Raw genomic sequence first — 17282 nt, forward strand, 5'->3', positions numbered from 1 at the left:
ATTGAAAGGGCTGAGATATTTTGGGCCACCCAGATGATGTGGGAGATCTGAACTAAGTTGTAGGGAGCAAATCGTGTATGGAAGGGATATGTGGGCCCCTTCCAGGAGAAACCACAAAGATTTATATCTTTATTAGAATTGATAGTCATTAGAATACAATAGATTCTGGCCTGATTCAAACTTGGCATTAATAGCCACATGGACCAATTTGAAGGGCTAGGGAAGCTGAACTTTTCTTTGCATTTCATTTATTACTGGGTCCTGGGCCTTATGCTAAGCCCTTTCCATGCATATCTCATTTAATTTTCATGGCAACTCAATGAGGAAAGTTCAACTATTTATTCCCAAGTATTTATTAATAAATAAATGGTGTTTAAGAGCAGAAGTTAAACTCAAGACTCTAATGGCTGTATTTTAATCTTAATTCTTTAAAAAAATTTTGAAGTATATTAATTTACAATATTATATTAATCAACTCAATTAAATATTAATTTTAATTCTTAATTTTTAATCTGTTCTCCACCTCTTTTCCTGGCTGCAGTAAATTCCAGGCAATGGTAATTCTCAAAGTCAGGAGAATGTCCCAGGAATTTCAGTGAGATGTGAGGGAACTGATGGGATGACCTCTGGCAGTTTAGTCCAGACCCCGGTATGGGGACAGGTGAAAAACCAGATGAACACCTGAGATCCTTCTTCTCACCAACGGCTGGCCTGGAGTAAGATGTAAGAACCAGGGGCCTCTATATTCTCCCTGGCTACCCAGATAGTAAGATAGGAAGGCTGAACCCAATGCTTATTGTGTGTGTGTGTGTTGGGGAGTTACAGGGGTGTTACCAGAGGCCTGAATCTCTCCGAGGCATCCTAGGAATGGAAACACAAACACTGTCCAGAATCTCAGTATATGCCCTGCACAGAATAGATGCTCAATGGATATATTCTTCAAAATCTGATGTGTGTTAAGGGAGATTACACTGCAGGTGATGCTCAGGTTGGCTGATTAAACATGGCAGATTAATGTAGGTAGTTACCTACTTTCTAAGATTATAATAAAGGAATGAAAGAGCACATAAACTTTCCAGTACAAAGAGAAAGGAGGAGAAAAGCACATTTAGGAAGCTGAATGAGGATACCTGAGCCTTCACTGACTTCAGCAGAACCAAGTGAAAAAAGAAGGAAGCTGTTTTTGTGTTACTACCCCTGGGGAAGCTGCAAATTGAAGGCACCAGGGCCAGGTACCTCTGGAGGACAGAGTGAGTGGATAGAATGACATTTGAGGGGGGGGGGCCGCTGAAAACACAAGGACTGGCTGAAAGTTAGAATTGCCTGATTTAGCAACCCTACTGAAAGTGCATGGAAGGGGTAGTTATAACTCCAGAGCTCAACCAAGAAACTGCCCCTCCCCACACCTAGTGGGAAACAGGAGCTTTATTTTCTGGACAGGCCATCTCTGGATCCAAGAACACCTGTCATAGCTGAATATAAGCTCCAAAAAATAGAGATTTTAGTCTTTTTTTTCACTGATGAATCTCGAGTATCTAGAGCAGTGTCTGGTATTTAATAGTCACTTGGTAAATATTTGTCAAATGAATGAATGAATTAACCTCATTAAACAAAGGGAAATTAATTAAAAGTTTGCATACTGCACACTGAAAACATTCAGCCACCTTTGTGGGCCAAGCTTCCAAAATGCTGGTAGTCAGGCTTTTATTGTTTAGGCAGGAGACTGAAGGATTCATAGGGTGAGGGATGGGAACTCACTTTCTAAGAGAAAGGCTTACAGCCATTGACATTTAGGGGTTTCCCCACCAAAATAAGTAGATCCCTGCCCAATCACTTCCTGTGGAGGCCACCCACCAAGCCCTACCAATGAGAATAAAAATTCCATCATTCATTCATTCATTCAGCCATTCTACAATTATTTAGCATCTATGATGAGCACTTCGATTATTGAGCACCTATAATGGTCCAGGCACTAGGGATAGAAAATAAGTGAACAAAATAAGTCTCTGCTCTCATAGAGCTTACATTCCAGAGGACAGACACAGAAAATAAGCAGGTTGATGAGTAAGTTCAGTAGATAGTATGTCGGAGGGTTTTAAGTGCTAAAGACAAAAATAGAACAGGGTAAGGGGATAGGAAGTGTGGGGCTTGAGGTGTTATATTGAGTGTTCAGGGATGTAGTGGACTTTGAGCAGAGATGTAAAGGCAGTGAGGGAGCAAGTCAGGAGCCTATTTGGGCAAAGTGTTCCAGGAATTAAAAGAAAAGCAAGTACAAAGTCCCTGAAGTGGGAACACACTTGGCATATTTAAAGAACACCAAGTTTTTAAAAAGTGGTCAGGTTCTGGACATATTTTAAAGAAAGATGGAACATTTGCTGAGAGGTTAGAAGACTGGGGAGGGTCAGGATTGGTGGGGGAAGGAATCAAGAACCAGCAATTTTGGACATGTTTGATTTTGGAATTTTATTTGCCTATTGATAGCTAAGTGACAGTATCAGGCGGACCCTGGAATGCAGTCTAGGATCCAGGGCAGAAGTCAGAGCTGGAGCTGTTCATTTGTGAGTCATCATCTCATCACACAGATGGTAGTTAAAGCCACGAGACTGGATGAGATCATCAAGATGAACATGATTGAGCCCTGGGAGCCCTCCAGCACAGAGATATCAGGAAGATGAGAAGGAGTCAGCAGAAGAGATGGAAAAGTGAGGTGGCAGGTTAGGGAAAGGGGACCTATAGAGGATGGCATCCTGTGGCCAAGTGAAGAAAGATTGGCTTGGACGAGGGGTGATCATTAGGTTAAGGTTAAGATATGATCAGTTGTGTCAAAGCGGCAGCTAGATCAAGTAAGATGAAGACTGAGAATGGACCATTGGATTTGGCAGCACGAGTAGACAGCCAAAGATTGCTGAGAGTTCAGGAAAGTTTCCAACACTAAAGATACAGCTCAACACAGGCAGGGAGGAAGGTACTTGGAAGAAACCCAACATCACAGGGAGGTGAACAAAACTTAATCTGAAAGAGAAGAAAAGATATTGCATGCATGACACAAAAATAGAATTCTATTTTTTAAAAAAGGAAGAAATAGGGCATTCCCTGGTGGTCCAGTGGTTAGGACTCTGCATTTTCACTGTCATTGCCTGAGTTCAACCCCTGGTTGGGGAACTAAGATCCTGCAAGCCATGCAGTGTGGCCAAAAAAGTAAAAATGAAAAAAAATGAAAAAGGAAGAAACATCCAGAGATATAGACTGAGCTAGATAGAGAGAATCTTGAGTCTAGGAGGTCAGTTAGGAGACTATAATAAGTTAGAAATGAGGGCCAAGGACAGGATTGGAGCTCAAAATGGGGAAGAGTGTGTAATTAGAGAAAACTTTAAAAAATATTTTTTCTAAAAAATGTAGTATATGCTCCCTTGTAGAAAATTTCAAAATAGAGAAAAATGTATTCATGGGAATAAAAATTAATATTGCAGCACATTTAACTACTCAACATTTCAGCACATATGCCTCCAGTCTTTTCACATATATATTTTTGAACAACATGGGATTATACTGTAATATATAGTTTTATGTCCTTCTTTTTGCAGTTAACCTCATATAATAAATTCCCATGTTTTAAATATTCTTTGGGAGCTTGCTTTTAAAATAATTACTGAGATATAATTTACATAAAGTAAATTTAAAAGTAATTTAATTTAAAAGTAAAAAGCACAAAGCTTAGGTTTATACATCAATTGATTTTTACTTGTGTGTGCATATAGTTGCATACCTCTCCCTAATGGTAACCACTATTCTGATTTCTGTTATGTGGATTAACTTTGCCCATTTTTGAGCTTCATATAAATGGAATCATACAGAACAAACTCTTTTGAATCCTACTTCTTTCCCTGAGTATAATATTTTAAAAATTGGTCTTTGCTATTGTGTTTATCCCTAGTTCCTTTTTTTTTTTTTTTTTTCCGGTACGCGGGCCTCTCACTGTTGTGGCCTCTCCCGTTGTGGAGCACAGGCTCCGGACGCGCAGGCCCAGGGGCCATGGCTCATGGGCCTCGCCGCTCCGCGACATGTGGGATCCTCCCGGACCGGGGCAACGAACCCGCGTCCCCTGCGTTGGCATGCGGACTCTCAACCACTGCGCCACCAGGTAAGCCCCCTAGTTCCTTTTTTTATTGGTATGTAATATTACGTTGTATGGCTGTGTCAAAATGTGTTCTCCTATTTATGGCCATTGGATTGTTTCCAATTTGGTGGGGAGAGGACTATTGTGAATAAAGCTGCTGTAAACACTCTTGTCTTTTCGTGGACATATGTTTTTATTTCTCTAGAAGTAAATTGCCAGGTCATAGGGAAGGTGTACATGTACTTTTGTGAGAAGCTACCAAACACTTTTCCATAGTGGTTCTGCCACTTTACTTTCCCACTATCTATGAATATGAGTTCCCATTGCTCCATATTCAAACCAATGAGAATATGATTTTTTTAAATGGCTGAATGGTATTATTTCATATTATGTGCCTAGACCAGTTGTTAGACATTTTAGGCAATTTTTCATTTTTCACTATTATAAACAGGAGTTCTTGATTATAAATCCTTGACTTCATCTGTAAGAAATATTTTCAAGGAAAAATTCACCTGACTTATCATTTCTATATCATTTATCATTCAGTTAGTACCTGGTTAGTTAAATTCATTAGCAACAATAACAGAGCAGATAATGCAGAACTGTGGCCACATTTCAAGGTGGCTTTGAAATGCATTTCTTTAAAAGTTACATCTGAAGTGGATAGGTGACTACAATTCCACAACTTGAAAACACTTCAAACATAGAACTAGCACAAAGTAATATTATCTTTCTTCTCTCTCTCCTTTTGTCCCTTCCCCTCTCCGCCTTCTCCCCCTCCCCACCCCCCATCAAATGACAAAACAAACAATTTAGTAACAACTTTGGTGTCCTTTATTCAAGGGAAAACAACCCATGGATTGCGGGGGAGTTCAATGCTCACTAGCAGCGAAGCAATCTTCCAAGGGATTTTGGGCAAGAGAGAATTTTACAGAATGTTAGAAGAGGCAACTGGGAAGCAGGGTGAGCTTGGCTAGCAGGTCGGGGATTTCCTAATAAGGCCTGCAGGTCCTATTTTCTAGAGTGAGGTGAGCTTGCTAAAGCTGAGTTGGAGGGTTGCTTGGTGTTAGTTTTCTTTGACAGGTGTGTCCTGTTAAGTGCAGACTGACAGGTTTGCGTTTGTGGTGTGGGTGGGGTCCCTGGGGTGGCCTCCATTTTGGGGTCCTGATAAATGAATTAACTTTATCACTCTACATATACATATCTACTCATAATGTCTGGATTCTGAAATAAAGTTCAAGTGAAGTCAAATAACTTAGATATACCATGGATGTGAGAGACCTTTGACCCTTTCAGCCATCTGTAGAGTAACATTTGTAGAATCCGGGCAAACAAGCTGCAGGGCTGCTGCCAGGTGAATCCACTTCCTTTTCCTCCTCCACTTTCTCGGGTGGGGGTGGATGGAGCCACCTTTCAGTCAGGCTTGTGGCTGAGCAGAACTAAACTCCCGTATCAAAACCGGGACAGGAGGCCGAGACTTTGCTGGTGAAGCTCTAACGTTGCCACAGATGCCATACGGAGAGAATATTACGGGAAAGGAGGAGCGATTAAAGTCAGATCCTGAAGCCGGTAAAGCCATTACTGTTTTGGATTGTGTTGGTGTGGTGTAGCTACCCGAGACCTGCAGACTTCTCAGCTTGGGGTCCACAAACACCCGCAGAAAATATGAACTAAATGGTAAGTTGCATATGTTCACTTTCATCTGGAGAGAAGACTTATCTATAATCTTCTATAACTCTTGTCATATTCTCAAAGGTGTCCGTGATCCAAGGGAGGCGAAGATTTGCCAGAATGACCTACCGGTGCTAAATTGAAGGAACCCTCCTAATTTGTAGTCCTTGCCTGAAGTGCCCCTGTAGAAGCCTAGTTCTCTAGCTCAAGCACCTGGCCTTCTCATATTCCCTTTTTTCCCTCATCTAACTTCTTTTGTTTATTTTCTATCATATTTCTCATCTCTCCCATCTCCTTACTTCCTTTGGATTCTTCTCTCTTCTTTCTGGGCCTTTTCCATACCCACTTTCTTCTTCTTTCTCTACTGTAATAGATCCAGTGGGAAAGCTTGGATGGAGTGCTGGGGCAGTCATGTAGGCAGGAACTTCTCCAACTTATTTCTCTACCATCTTTTCCCACTGTTCCCAGTAGTGATTATAAGATATTGGCATGAAGTAGATGAACTCATTTTGAAAGTACTTGCTTAGTGTTCTTTCGAGCCATGTAACATTTGACCATGATATGTACTAAATCATGATGATGAGCACCCCAGGAAGATAATGTTGACATCCTTGAGAAATTAATGGAAAATACTATGAGGTACTGTGAATAAATAGCCATAAAGGCTGGTTGAATATTATCACTTAAGGAACCATTAAAAATAATGCTATTTATATAACCAAAGTGAATCCCATTTCTCTGCAGATCAAATAATTATGCACAGCAAGAGCAAGCATCTTGGCTTTCACTAATTACAGAATTTTTTTTTCACAAATAGCTTTTTATATTTTGACAGCGCTGGTTGTTTTAAAGTTGTTCCCAAGAATGCATGTTCAAAAATCATCTTTCAATCTTTCACATTTTTAAGAATGATGTAATGCTTCCTTGATTATTTCAACATAACATGGAATTGAAACTCCGTGGTTTGGGGTTTGCAGATTCTTCCTTTTTAATCTTCTTTAGGAACACATTTCATAATGAGTTCTGGTCTAAAATGTGATCCTGGTTTTCATCAGAATTTCTCTCATTCTATTTTTGGCTGAAATGGGGTAAAGAATCAAATGACTTTTGGCTCTTTTTTGTCCAGTGTTTGTGGTTTCACACGGTTTTAATATGCTTGAGGATAAGATTTCATTTTGTAGAGAAGGGTTTAAGGTCCCAGTGGTCCAACATAGCCCTGTGAGCTGCACTCTCTCTCTAATGAAGGCCATAATATTTTTATCTCTTAGAGAGATTGAAGACCATAGCTTTTGTGGATGGATTCATCAATGTATTTGGGATGAAACTGGTCTTTAAAACATACAAATGTTGGGCTTCCCTGGTGGCACAGTGGTTGAGAGTCCGCCTGCTGATGCAGGGGACATGGGTTCGTGCCCCGGTCCGGGAAGATCCCACATGCCGCGGAGCCGCTGGGCCTGTGAGCCATGGCCGCTGAGCCTGTACGTCCGGAGCCTGTGTTCCGCAACAGGAGAGGCCACAACAGTGAGATGCCTGCGTACCGCAAAAAAAAAAAACCCATACAAATGTTACTTCACTCCTTATTTAAAACTCCAGAGATTTCTGCATTACTTTTCTATCACTGCAGAACAAACCACCACTAAATTTTCATGGTTTTGAAACACAAAACTATGTACTGGCTCACAGCTCTACGTGTCAGTGATTTTGGCTGGGCTCAGCCAGGCCGTTCTGTTGGTCTCCCCTGGGGTCACCCCTGTGACTACAGTCATCTTGTGCTTGACTTGGTTTGGGTGACCTACATGGCCTTACTGGCCGTTGGTGCTAGCTGTTGCCTGTGGTGCCCAGGTTCTCCACCACATGGCCTCGCAACCTCCAGTTGGCTACACCAGGCTTCTTTATACAGCGGAGGCAGGGCAGCATTGTAAAAAGGAGAGAATGGAAGCCATAGGGGTCTCTTGAGGCCAAGTCTAAGTTACCTCACAATGTCACTTCCTCCAGATTCTCTTGGTTCCAGAGCCAGCCCCAGTTCAAGGAGAGGGAAGATAGCCTTCATGTCTTGATGGGAGGAGCCTCAAAATCACCTTGCAAAGGGACATCCATGTAGGGTTGCAAGGATTATAGTGATCATCTTTGCAGGCAACCTTATTATCACAATTAAATAAAAACAAAATTTTCACTATGGCCCCCAAGTCCCTACATCATCTGACTTCCTTTTCAATCTTGTATTGTTCCATGCTTCCCTTTGTTCCTTGCCCTCCTTTCTGTCACTCCAACAGCCTCACCTTGTTCTCTCTGTCTCAAGTGCTCCTTCCTCATATCTTGGCTCCTTGTTGTCACTCAAGTCTTAGTTAAATGTCACTAAGAATATATATTTTTAGAAAAATACTTTATTGAGGTATGATTGGCATATTAAAAAGCTATACATATTTAATGTATACAGCTCTATGAGTCTGGGGAGAAGTACACACCCTTGAAACCATCACCAACATCAGTGTCACAGACACATCCATCACCTCCCAAAGTTTTCTCCCACCCTTATTATTATTATTAGTGTGTGGTGAGAACACCTAACATAAGATCTATACTTAGTAAATGTTGAGTATACAATACAAAATATAGTTGGCTAGGCACTATGCTGTATAGTAGATCTCCAGAATTTATCTTGCATAACTGAAATTTTGTATCCTTTAATCATCACCTGCTCACCCCCCTCCACCCCCCGCAATCAGCCCCTGGTAACCACCATTCCACTCTGCTTCTACGAGTTTGACTATTTTATATTCTACATATAAGAACCCTCAGAATGTCTTAAGTTGCCTCTTCTACTTTCTTAGCAACTCTTTATTACTTATATGCTTTTATTTATTTTATTTATCACTCTCTGAAATTACCTTATTTTTTAAAAATATGCTTATTGCTTATTTTCCCACTGGAGTATTAAGTTCTATGGGAGCTAAGGCTTTGTCTGTCTTGTTGATTCCTATATGTTTGGGGACGAGAATGTGTCTACCATAATGGTCCTCAACCTTGGCAACACTTTAGAACCACCTGGAGGTTGTGGGGTGATGCCCAGGCTGCACTCCAGACAACTGGAAAAGCCAAGGGATCCCACAGACCACTGGCCTAGCCTGAAAACCTCAGAGAAGAGCAGGAACCAGGGCTGGGTATTAAAGCGAAGGCAAGATTTAGAGATGTGGAGGAAAGAAGATGGCCTCCCAGTCAGAGTGGACCTAGGAGGTGCAAGAGGGAAAGCAAATGGGTGTTGCCGAATGAGTCATGCCAGGAATAGGCTTGTAAACTTGATTCGATAAGTGGTTGGTACATCGACCATTCTTCCTGAATTTTCCAAACTAGCTGATTTGAAATACTGTATTCCATTTTCCATGTAAATCAGCAAGATATCTTCTAACATTTCAGCATCTAAAGTCCACATCTAAGGCAGAAGCGACACAATATCATAGTAAAATGATGAATCTTTTGTTTTTTTAATCAGCAAATATATACTCTGACATGGGAAATCTTATCATTTAAGAAAGCAACTTTATATTCTTAAGTGGGGCACAGGAGTGATAAAAGTGATGTCTTAGGATTGTTCTGTAAGAAAGGATTGGAGATTAGAGGCAGGAAAAGGAAAGAGATGGGTACCGTAGCCGTGCTGGTGCATTTATCCAGGTGAAGTGGATAAGGGTCACGGTGATGGGAACATAAAGTCAAAGGTAGATGTGAAAGGCATTTGGAAAAAAGAAGCAAGACACAACTCATGATGATGGGTCAATAGTGTCCCAGCTGGAAGAGAAGGGTGGCCTCACTCTCCTGGGTTAAATTATTCCGGTGAGCATTTATATTGACCAATTTCACAGAATTAAATTCACATAGTGCTGTGTGTTGCCTGAGTGACAGGGAAAAGAGCAGAGAGAAAAAGACATTTACCTGGTACCAGTTTCCAAAAGCCTAAATCCTTTATTTTTTAAATTGAGATATAATTCATGTACTATAACATTCACTCTTTTAATGTATACAATTCAGTGGCTTTTCATATATTCAAAAGGTTGTGGGACCAACATCACTGTCTAATCCAGAACATTTTTATCACTCCAAAACAACCCTGTACCCATTCAGTTACTCCTCATTCCCCCCTCCCCATCTCTTGGCAACCACTAATCTAGTTTCTGTCTCTATGGATTTGCATACTGTGAACATTTCATATACATGGAGTCATATAATATATGGCTTTTTGTGATGGACCTTTTTCATTTCACATAATTTTTTCAAGGTTTATCCATGTTGTAGCATATATCAGTACGTTATTCCTTTTCATGGTTGAATAATATTATATGGATATACCACATTTTGTTTATCTATTCATCAGTTATTTGGATTATTTCTACTTTTTGCCTTTTATGAATAGTGCCTAAGCCCTGCAGTATTGAGATTGCCTTTACTACGTTCGTGAGCCATCTTCAATATCTCAAGGATACTACTGGAAACATCCCTTTGGTTCACACAAATGTTAGAATGATGCCATTAAAATGGAAAACCAGGCCATTCCTTTTCTCAAAATGCTCCAGTGGCTCCCTTCTCACTCATAGTAAAAGACAATCCTGAGCACAAACTCTGAGACTTTCTTCAGTCTGTTCTGTGTCTCCTGGTTCCATGCTTTGTCTCAGCTGCCCTGCCTTCCAGTTGATATTCAACCACGCTGGGCATGCTGTCTCCTCGGGGCCTGTTCTCCTTGCTTGCCCCTCTTCTCCCAGGGATCTCAATGGATCACTCTGTCCCCTCCTCCAGATCTTTGCTCCAATATCAGCTTCTTGGGAAAAGAACACCCCTGTACCTACACTGTGCTTTTCACATCCCATCTCCCTCCTTGCTTTGTTTCCCTTAGAACTTATTCTATCTATATATTTTATTTATTTATCTTGCTTATTGTCTATCTTCATTAAAATGCAAACTCCAAGAGGGTAAGAACTTTGATGTGTTGTGTTCACTGCTATATCTCCAGCACCTAGAATTGCATCTGCCACATAATAGATGTTCATTAAATATATGCAGAATGAATATACTTCAAATTAGGCTGCTCAGGCTATCTGAAATATCAAATTTCTTTGTTTTTGACTGGAAGGATACCCATGCAGTATGAAAGTATGTCTAACTCATGGTGATCAAAAGTTCTAGTGAGCATAAGTCTTTGACTATACTTATTAGTTTGACTAATATAAAAAAAATACAGGCATTATCACTTAGATGCATCAGTTTATTTGGTAGAAAAAAAATTCAGAAACTTTGGTTTATGTGGGGGGAGGTTATGGGGAAAGGGGGGGTGCCTCGTGGTAAGAAGTTTGGGAACAATTACCCTAAACAGCTGTCTAAAAGGATCTTGGTTAATGCAGTTGGTTAATTACCGAGAAATTCCAGGAAAAAATAAAAGAGCTTCATTTTAAACAAATGTTTATCAGCACATACCATTTGACTGGACTACTGTTCAAAGGTTCCTGTTGCAACTCTTTTTGGCAGCACCTGTGTAAAACTGAGGCAGCAGTAAGTGACAAAGGTTTTATTTATCTCCTGTTATTATCTGTTGACTTTTAAAAGGCTCAGTAACGAACAGCGGCAGATTAGCTAACCCATCAGGAAGAGTGAAGCAATGTCTTGTGAGGCCCAATGTTCCCACCAGCCCCCTTGGAACTCTCCAAGCCAGTGAAAGAGAACATCTCAAGGAACTTTTTATTACATAGTTGTGTGAAATGAGGCTCCAAAAGGGGAAGTAAGCCACGCTGTTAAATAAGAATCTGCCAGAGTAAAACAAAACTAGCACTAATTTGAGAGAGTTCACATTAATTGTACTCTGATTACACTGGACATTTTCTACACATATATTACATCGCTTCATCAGCAGTGTGACCTTTGAGATAGATATTATTTTTTCCTTCTACATTCAAGAGACCTGAGACTCACAGAGGCTAACTTGCCCCAAACTTTAAGTAAATGGCAGAGCTAGGATTCAAATCTCATTATTTGGACCATGAAAATCTTTGCTCTCTTTCTCTGAAGTCTAGTATCTCCAGGTGGGAAAACCTCTTTCTCTAAAAGTCTCTTAGTTCCTGCCCCTTGACATTCACAAATAATAATGATGATGATAATAATAATGATAAGGATATTGAATATTTACTGGGTGCCTACATTAGTCTAACCTCTGGGATATGTTTTAAAAAAGGAAGAAAAATTCCTGCCTTTGTGGGAGAAGAAAGACAATGAGCATAATATAGAAACAATTTAAGTAGTTTTTTAAGAAAGTGATATTTGTGATGAGGAAAATAAATAGAACAAGCTAAGGGGCAAGATCAAATAGAGTGGTCAGGGCAAGCTTCATTAAGGTAATACTTGAGCAAAGACTTGAAGGAGCTGAAGATGCAGATATCTGCGGTGAAATGTTTGAGGCAGAGAGAAGAGCTAGTTCAAAGGCTCCGAGGTGGAAACATGCCCTATGGGTTTGAGAGACAGTGAGAAGGCCAGTATGATGACAATGGCTAGAGTGACAGCAGAGAATGGTGGGAGGTGAGGTCAGGTGAAACAGGGTCCAGACTGTGCAGGGCCTTGTAGGTTACTGTAAAGATATTGGTTGGCTTTTACTCTCAGTGAAATGGGGGAGTCTTTGTAGGATTTGGGGTAGAGGAGTGACAGGATCAGATTTACACGTTAAAAGTATCCCTGTGGCTGTTGTGGTGAGGAAAGTGAAGGGGGAGAAGGATGGTCACCCCAGATAGGAGCCTTCTTCAATGATCTAGACAAGAGATGATGATGGCTTAGACCAGAGTGGTAGCAGTGGAGGGAGAGGGAAGTGACTGGGTTCTGGATAAGATTTGCTGAGGGATTTGATAGAGAGGAATCAAGGATGCCAGTGGCTTTGTAGTAGGCACCTCCCCATTAAATCTTCTAAGCAACACGGCCACAAGGGAATGCAGGGTTCAAGAATCTTCACAGTGTGTGTGCGACACATGGCAAAATATTTTACAGCCTGAGGAGGAACCAAAATACTTTAAACTATTTCATCAAAACAATCAAGATACAATATTTAAAATTCTAAGTATCAAGAATCAGAATCTAGTGCTGTCTCTCCATTTGATCATGGTCAGAGTTACTTAATCTCTCTGAGCCCCAAGTTCTTTTTCTGTAACATGGGGATTACTGTTCTGCTGTCTCAATTGTGAGACAATGTGATCTCCATGGGAGCAGTGACTTTGTTTGGATAACTGCTCTACTCAGGCACTTAGAATGGTGCCTGGCACATAGTAGGTGCTCAATAAACTCAAATGACTAAATGGAAGAGAATGTACTCAAGACTTTTTGGGGAAAAAATATAAGTATGTTAGGTTTATTATTAGTGAACTAAGACAACTGCCAAGACAAGCAGCTTTGGGGGAGGCCTAAATTAACAGGGTAATTACTTTGCTTTGACTTAGCCTGTCACTTCTAGTTGTTCATGTAATGGAATAATGAGGACATCCCCTCGGAGTTTCTAGCCTCTTGTGCTCATATGCACTTTCATAAGCCAGCAGCACCTGGACAACTTATGTAAGAACAGCTTTGATGAGCAGCCTCCTTTTAATTAAGGACATCTGCTTTTTTAATTGGTCTCATTAGAGAGTTTCTTTGCAGCGTGAATCTGATCACTGGTGAAGCTGATAATGAAAATAGACGCGGTACATAAAGCCCGGGGGAATTGAATTCTAATCTCAAGTCAATGAATTAATACATGAAAGCACTTAGAATAGTACATGGTAAGAAAATTCTCCAGAAGTACTAGTTATTCTTATTGTTATCTGTTCGTTCATTCATTCATTCATTTTCCTCCTCTCTCCCTCCCTCCCTCCCTCTCTTCCTTCCTTCCTTCCTTCCCTCCTTCCTTCCTTCACAATTCACTAGTCCATTCATCTTATGGCTGTTTTCTGAGACCTGTTTTGTGGCAGGTCCTGTGATAGGTGTAGGGCATATGAAGGTGAATGAGATACTACCTCTACTTATGAGATATTCACATGAAGCCAATTAGAAAACAAAGCAGAAATGGCATCTGTCCAGCCCATCTTTTTCCTGACATTATATTAATGTAACATAAATGCCTGAGTGGGTGTCCTTACGTTCCCCAGACTTTTGAGGTCCCCTTTTCTGTTCATTTAGGAATAAAATGTCTCCAGACCCCATTGCATGGGGTGTAGGAAATTCAGCACCCTACCAAGCTTTCTGAGGATTCCTGTTGGTCACTTCTTACTCCAGTGTCTTCCCTGCTCTTCATTTGTCATCTTGTCTCCTACTTTTTCTCTGCTAGATCTGAATGGATTGACCACAAGCAACCCAAAGTACCACTACTCAAGGTTACTATGGATAAGAGATTTTTGCTATGTGTTTTGTGTGGATAATGGGAGATGCGGTGCGTAATTTAAGCAGAATAGGACTATAACTTCATATGTGATGTCAGAGTGCCTTCAAATTATCAGTCTTTTCTGCAATTCCCCCATTAGAAATGCTCCTCTTTTATACTTTAGCTTGTTGCTCTAAATGGACTCTGTTTTACTCCCTGTAGTTTTCTCTTATAACCCCTCCTTCTGGTCCTTCTGGAGACTGGGGTGGGGGTGGGGGGGAAGTATGGAAACAGGAAGACCAGAAAGAAGGTTGTGGTAGAAATCCAGGCGGCCAATGATGATGATGTGGACCATTATAAGGGGAGGAGGTTAGTGAGCAAATAGATTCAGAACTTCTTTGAAGGTAGAGTTGACAGGTTTGCTGATGGATTGGATATGGGATTTTAGAGGGAAAAGGTCCATATGGCTCTAGGATCATTGGCTTGAGCAATAGGAAACTTGGAATTAGTAAAAGTAACTCATGTTTAATGCAGGATATCTGGGAAATATCTAAAATATAAATAAGAAAATAATTATCCACAGTTTCTATTACCTAAAGATAATCATTTTTATCTTTACTATTTCCCTGTATTTCCATCTAGTCATTTTTTTCTTCCTTGTTCTAGGCTGTTTTTCTATGAGTGTCTATATGTACATACATACAAAAAATATAAATACACATATAGAGCAATGTATATGTATACACACACACACATATATTGCTTTAACTGTACAGAATACATATTCTGCTTTTTTTTTTTTTTTTTTTTCGGTACGCGGGCCTCTCACTGTTGTGGCCTCTCCCGTTGCGGAGCAACAGGCTCCGGACACGCAGGCTCAGCAGCCATGGCTCACGGGCCCAGCCCCTCCGCGGCATGTGGGATCTTCCCGGACGGCGGCACGAACCCGTGTCCCCTGCATCGGCTGGCGGACTCTCAACCACTGCGCCACCAGGGAAGCCCCATATTCTGCTTTTTAAAAAAGCCTACCGTAATGATAATACCTCTGAGCTATTGATACCCAGCATTTCTCTGTTAGCAAGCGGCATAATACCACCAAACTTCCTTGTAGCATTATTTTTCTAATATTCTGAGTATTTCCCCATGTCATTAAATGGTTTTGGAAGGCATTTTTAATAGATGCACAATGTACCACAGTATAGCTGCAGCATAATGTCTTTAGTTATTGCTCTATTGTGTATATCATTTCTATTTTCATGCTATGAAAAATAATGCTGCAATCTTTGTACGTAAATATTTGTGTGTGACTGATGATTTCCTCAAGAGAAATCGCTAAACATGAAATCAGCAGGTCGGTATTTTAAAGGTTAAAAAAAATGACTTCTTGATTATTGATCATTTCTCAGCATTATACCTAACACATTATGATGATAAGCTGAGAGTTGAAGGTCCCCAACGGTGAGTCACTTAAGCACTCACTTATTCAGTTTCTCACCAGGCTTTTAAAACCTGTGCCTGCTTCTCTTCTAACTTTGATTAAACGGAAAGGGCTAACTATAATTAATCTGTGTTAATGAGCCTGAAGAGCATTTGAAAGTCATCTAGAAACTGATGATTATGAAATCTTTTCATCCACCTCAGTGCCCTTTATTTCGTAGGAGAAGAATTTCCTTTTCCGCCAACCCTATGTCCGTCTCTTTCCTCCTCTGCCCCCAGTTTGGCAGGGCATGGTCCTGGGCCCAATAGTAGATAGTAGCTTCTCCAGATGCTAACTGAGGATGTCACTTAGGATGATTACAAATAACTGAAACCCAGTAAAACTATTGGAGGGCTCCAGGCATTCAGGCATAGAAAAGCAAGAGGACAAAGTTAGGTCTCTGGCTAAAAGGCAGTCTTAGGCTTGAACAGTAAATCCTTGCTGTATGGTTTGGATTCTGATTTGGCTTCACAGGGGTGCAGCAAGTGTGGCTATATTATTCACCTATAATACAGATTCACTTGTTACTACTGTATTCCATTTTGGGTCGCCCCCCCCCAACCACTGCCCCCCTGCTCTCATTCATACACTCATCTTATGATGAGTTGATGTTAATTGATTATTTTTGTCATATGAAACATTACTATGATTCTAAGAGTCAAGGCTGTCCAAAGGAAGTATTACTACCTACCTCATCCCCACTACCCCAAATCCCTTCCCCCATTCTTTCCACCTCATCCCACCCACTCCTCACGGGTAACAATCTCATTAGTTCCTGGTTTATCTTTCCTGGATTTCTTTTGCACAGAGGCATGTATGTTTTCTCATACACTTCTTTCTTACAGGAAAGGTAGCACACTATATACATTCTTTTGTAATTGGCTTCTTTTTCATTTAGCAATATATCCCGGAGAATACTCATAGTAGTATCAGCTCATAGAAACCTTCCCCTTCTTTTTTATAGCAGCGTAACATTTCGTTGTGTGAATGTGTCATAGTTCATCCAACTAGTCTCCTATATTTGAGCATTTAGGTTGTTCAGTATTTTGCGGTTGTAAACAACGATGGAATGGATAACCAAATGAGTATATGTATATATATATTTTTTATTGTTGAAGGTGTATCTTCAAGGTAGATTTCTAGAATTGGGATTGTTGGTTCAAAAGATAAGCACATATATAGTTATTGTAATGTGTTGCCAAATTTTCTTCGTGAAGAATTTTACCATCTGTATCCCCACCAGCGGGTATGAGAGTGCCTGTTTTTCAACAGTCTTCTTAACAGAAAATGTGGTCATAATTTTTAATTTTTATGAATCTGATAGCTGAGGAATAGTACCTCCCGAAACTCTGACTTCTGTCTCCTCAGCTCAGCCAGATTGCCAAGTGAGCTCTGTTTGGCTATATCCTCCCTGCACTGTGGCCTGGAAACTGCCTCCCTGAAGAAGTTTGGCCAATCATAAGGCTCACCTCATTTCTTTCACTTTTCTCAGGGATGATAGTCCTGAATTCTATTATCCATGTCTAAAAAAAAAACAAACCTTTGTTTCATATATTTTGTCTAGTTTTCTAGTTGTTTAGGGCAAGAGCATATATTCAGTCTCTGTTACTCCATCAGCGGTGGTAGCAGAAGTTGATCCAATATTCATATGATAAGATTTCCAG

The 17282-nt window shown here is 40.5% G+C and overlaps 1 protein-coding gene across 2 annotated transcripts in view; it reads left to right on the forward strand.

Annotated features, from left to right (window-relative positions):
• Positions 1–5655: 5655 nt before the first annotated feature.
• The window catches only part of NR1H4 (nuclear receptor subfamily 1 group H member 4), a 117787-nt gene continuing 106160 nt past the window's right edge, over positions 5656–17282 (forward strand). For both annotated transcript variants that reach the window (XM_082850070.1, XM_082850072.1), the window contains exon 1: positions 5656–5794. The gene's annotated coding sequence lies outside the window, so the exon portion shown is untranslated. The remainder of the gene's footprint in view (positions 5795–17282) is intronic.

This window comes from Leucopleurus acutus, assembly GCF_964270905.1.
Source record: "Leucopleurus acutus genome assembly, chromosome: 11".
Classification (NCBI taxonomy): domain Eukaryota; kingdom Metazoa; phylum Chordata; class Mammalia; order Artiodactyla; family Delphinidae; genus Leucopleurus; species Leucopleurus acutus.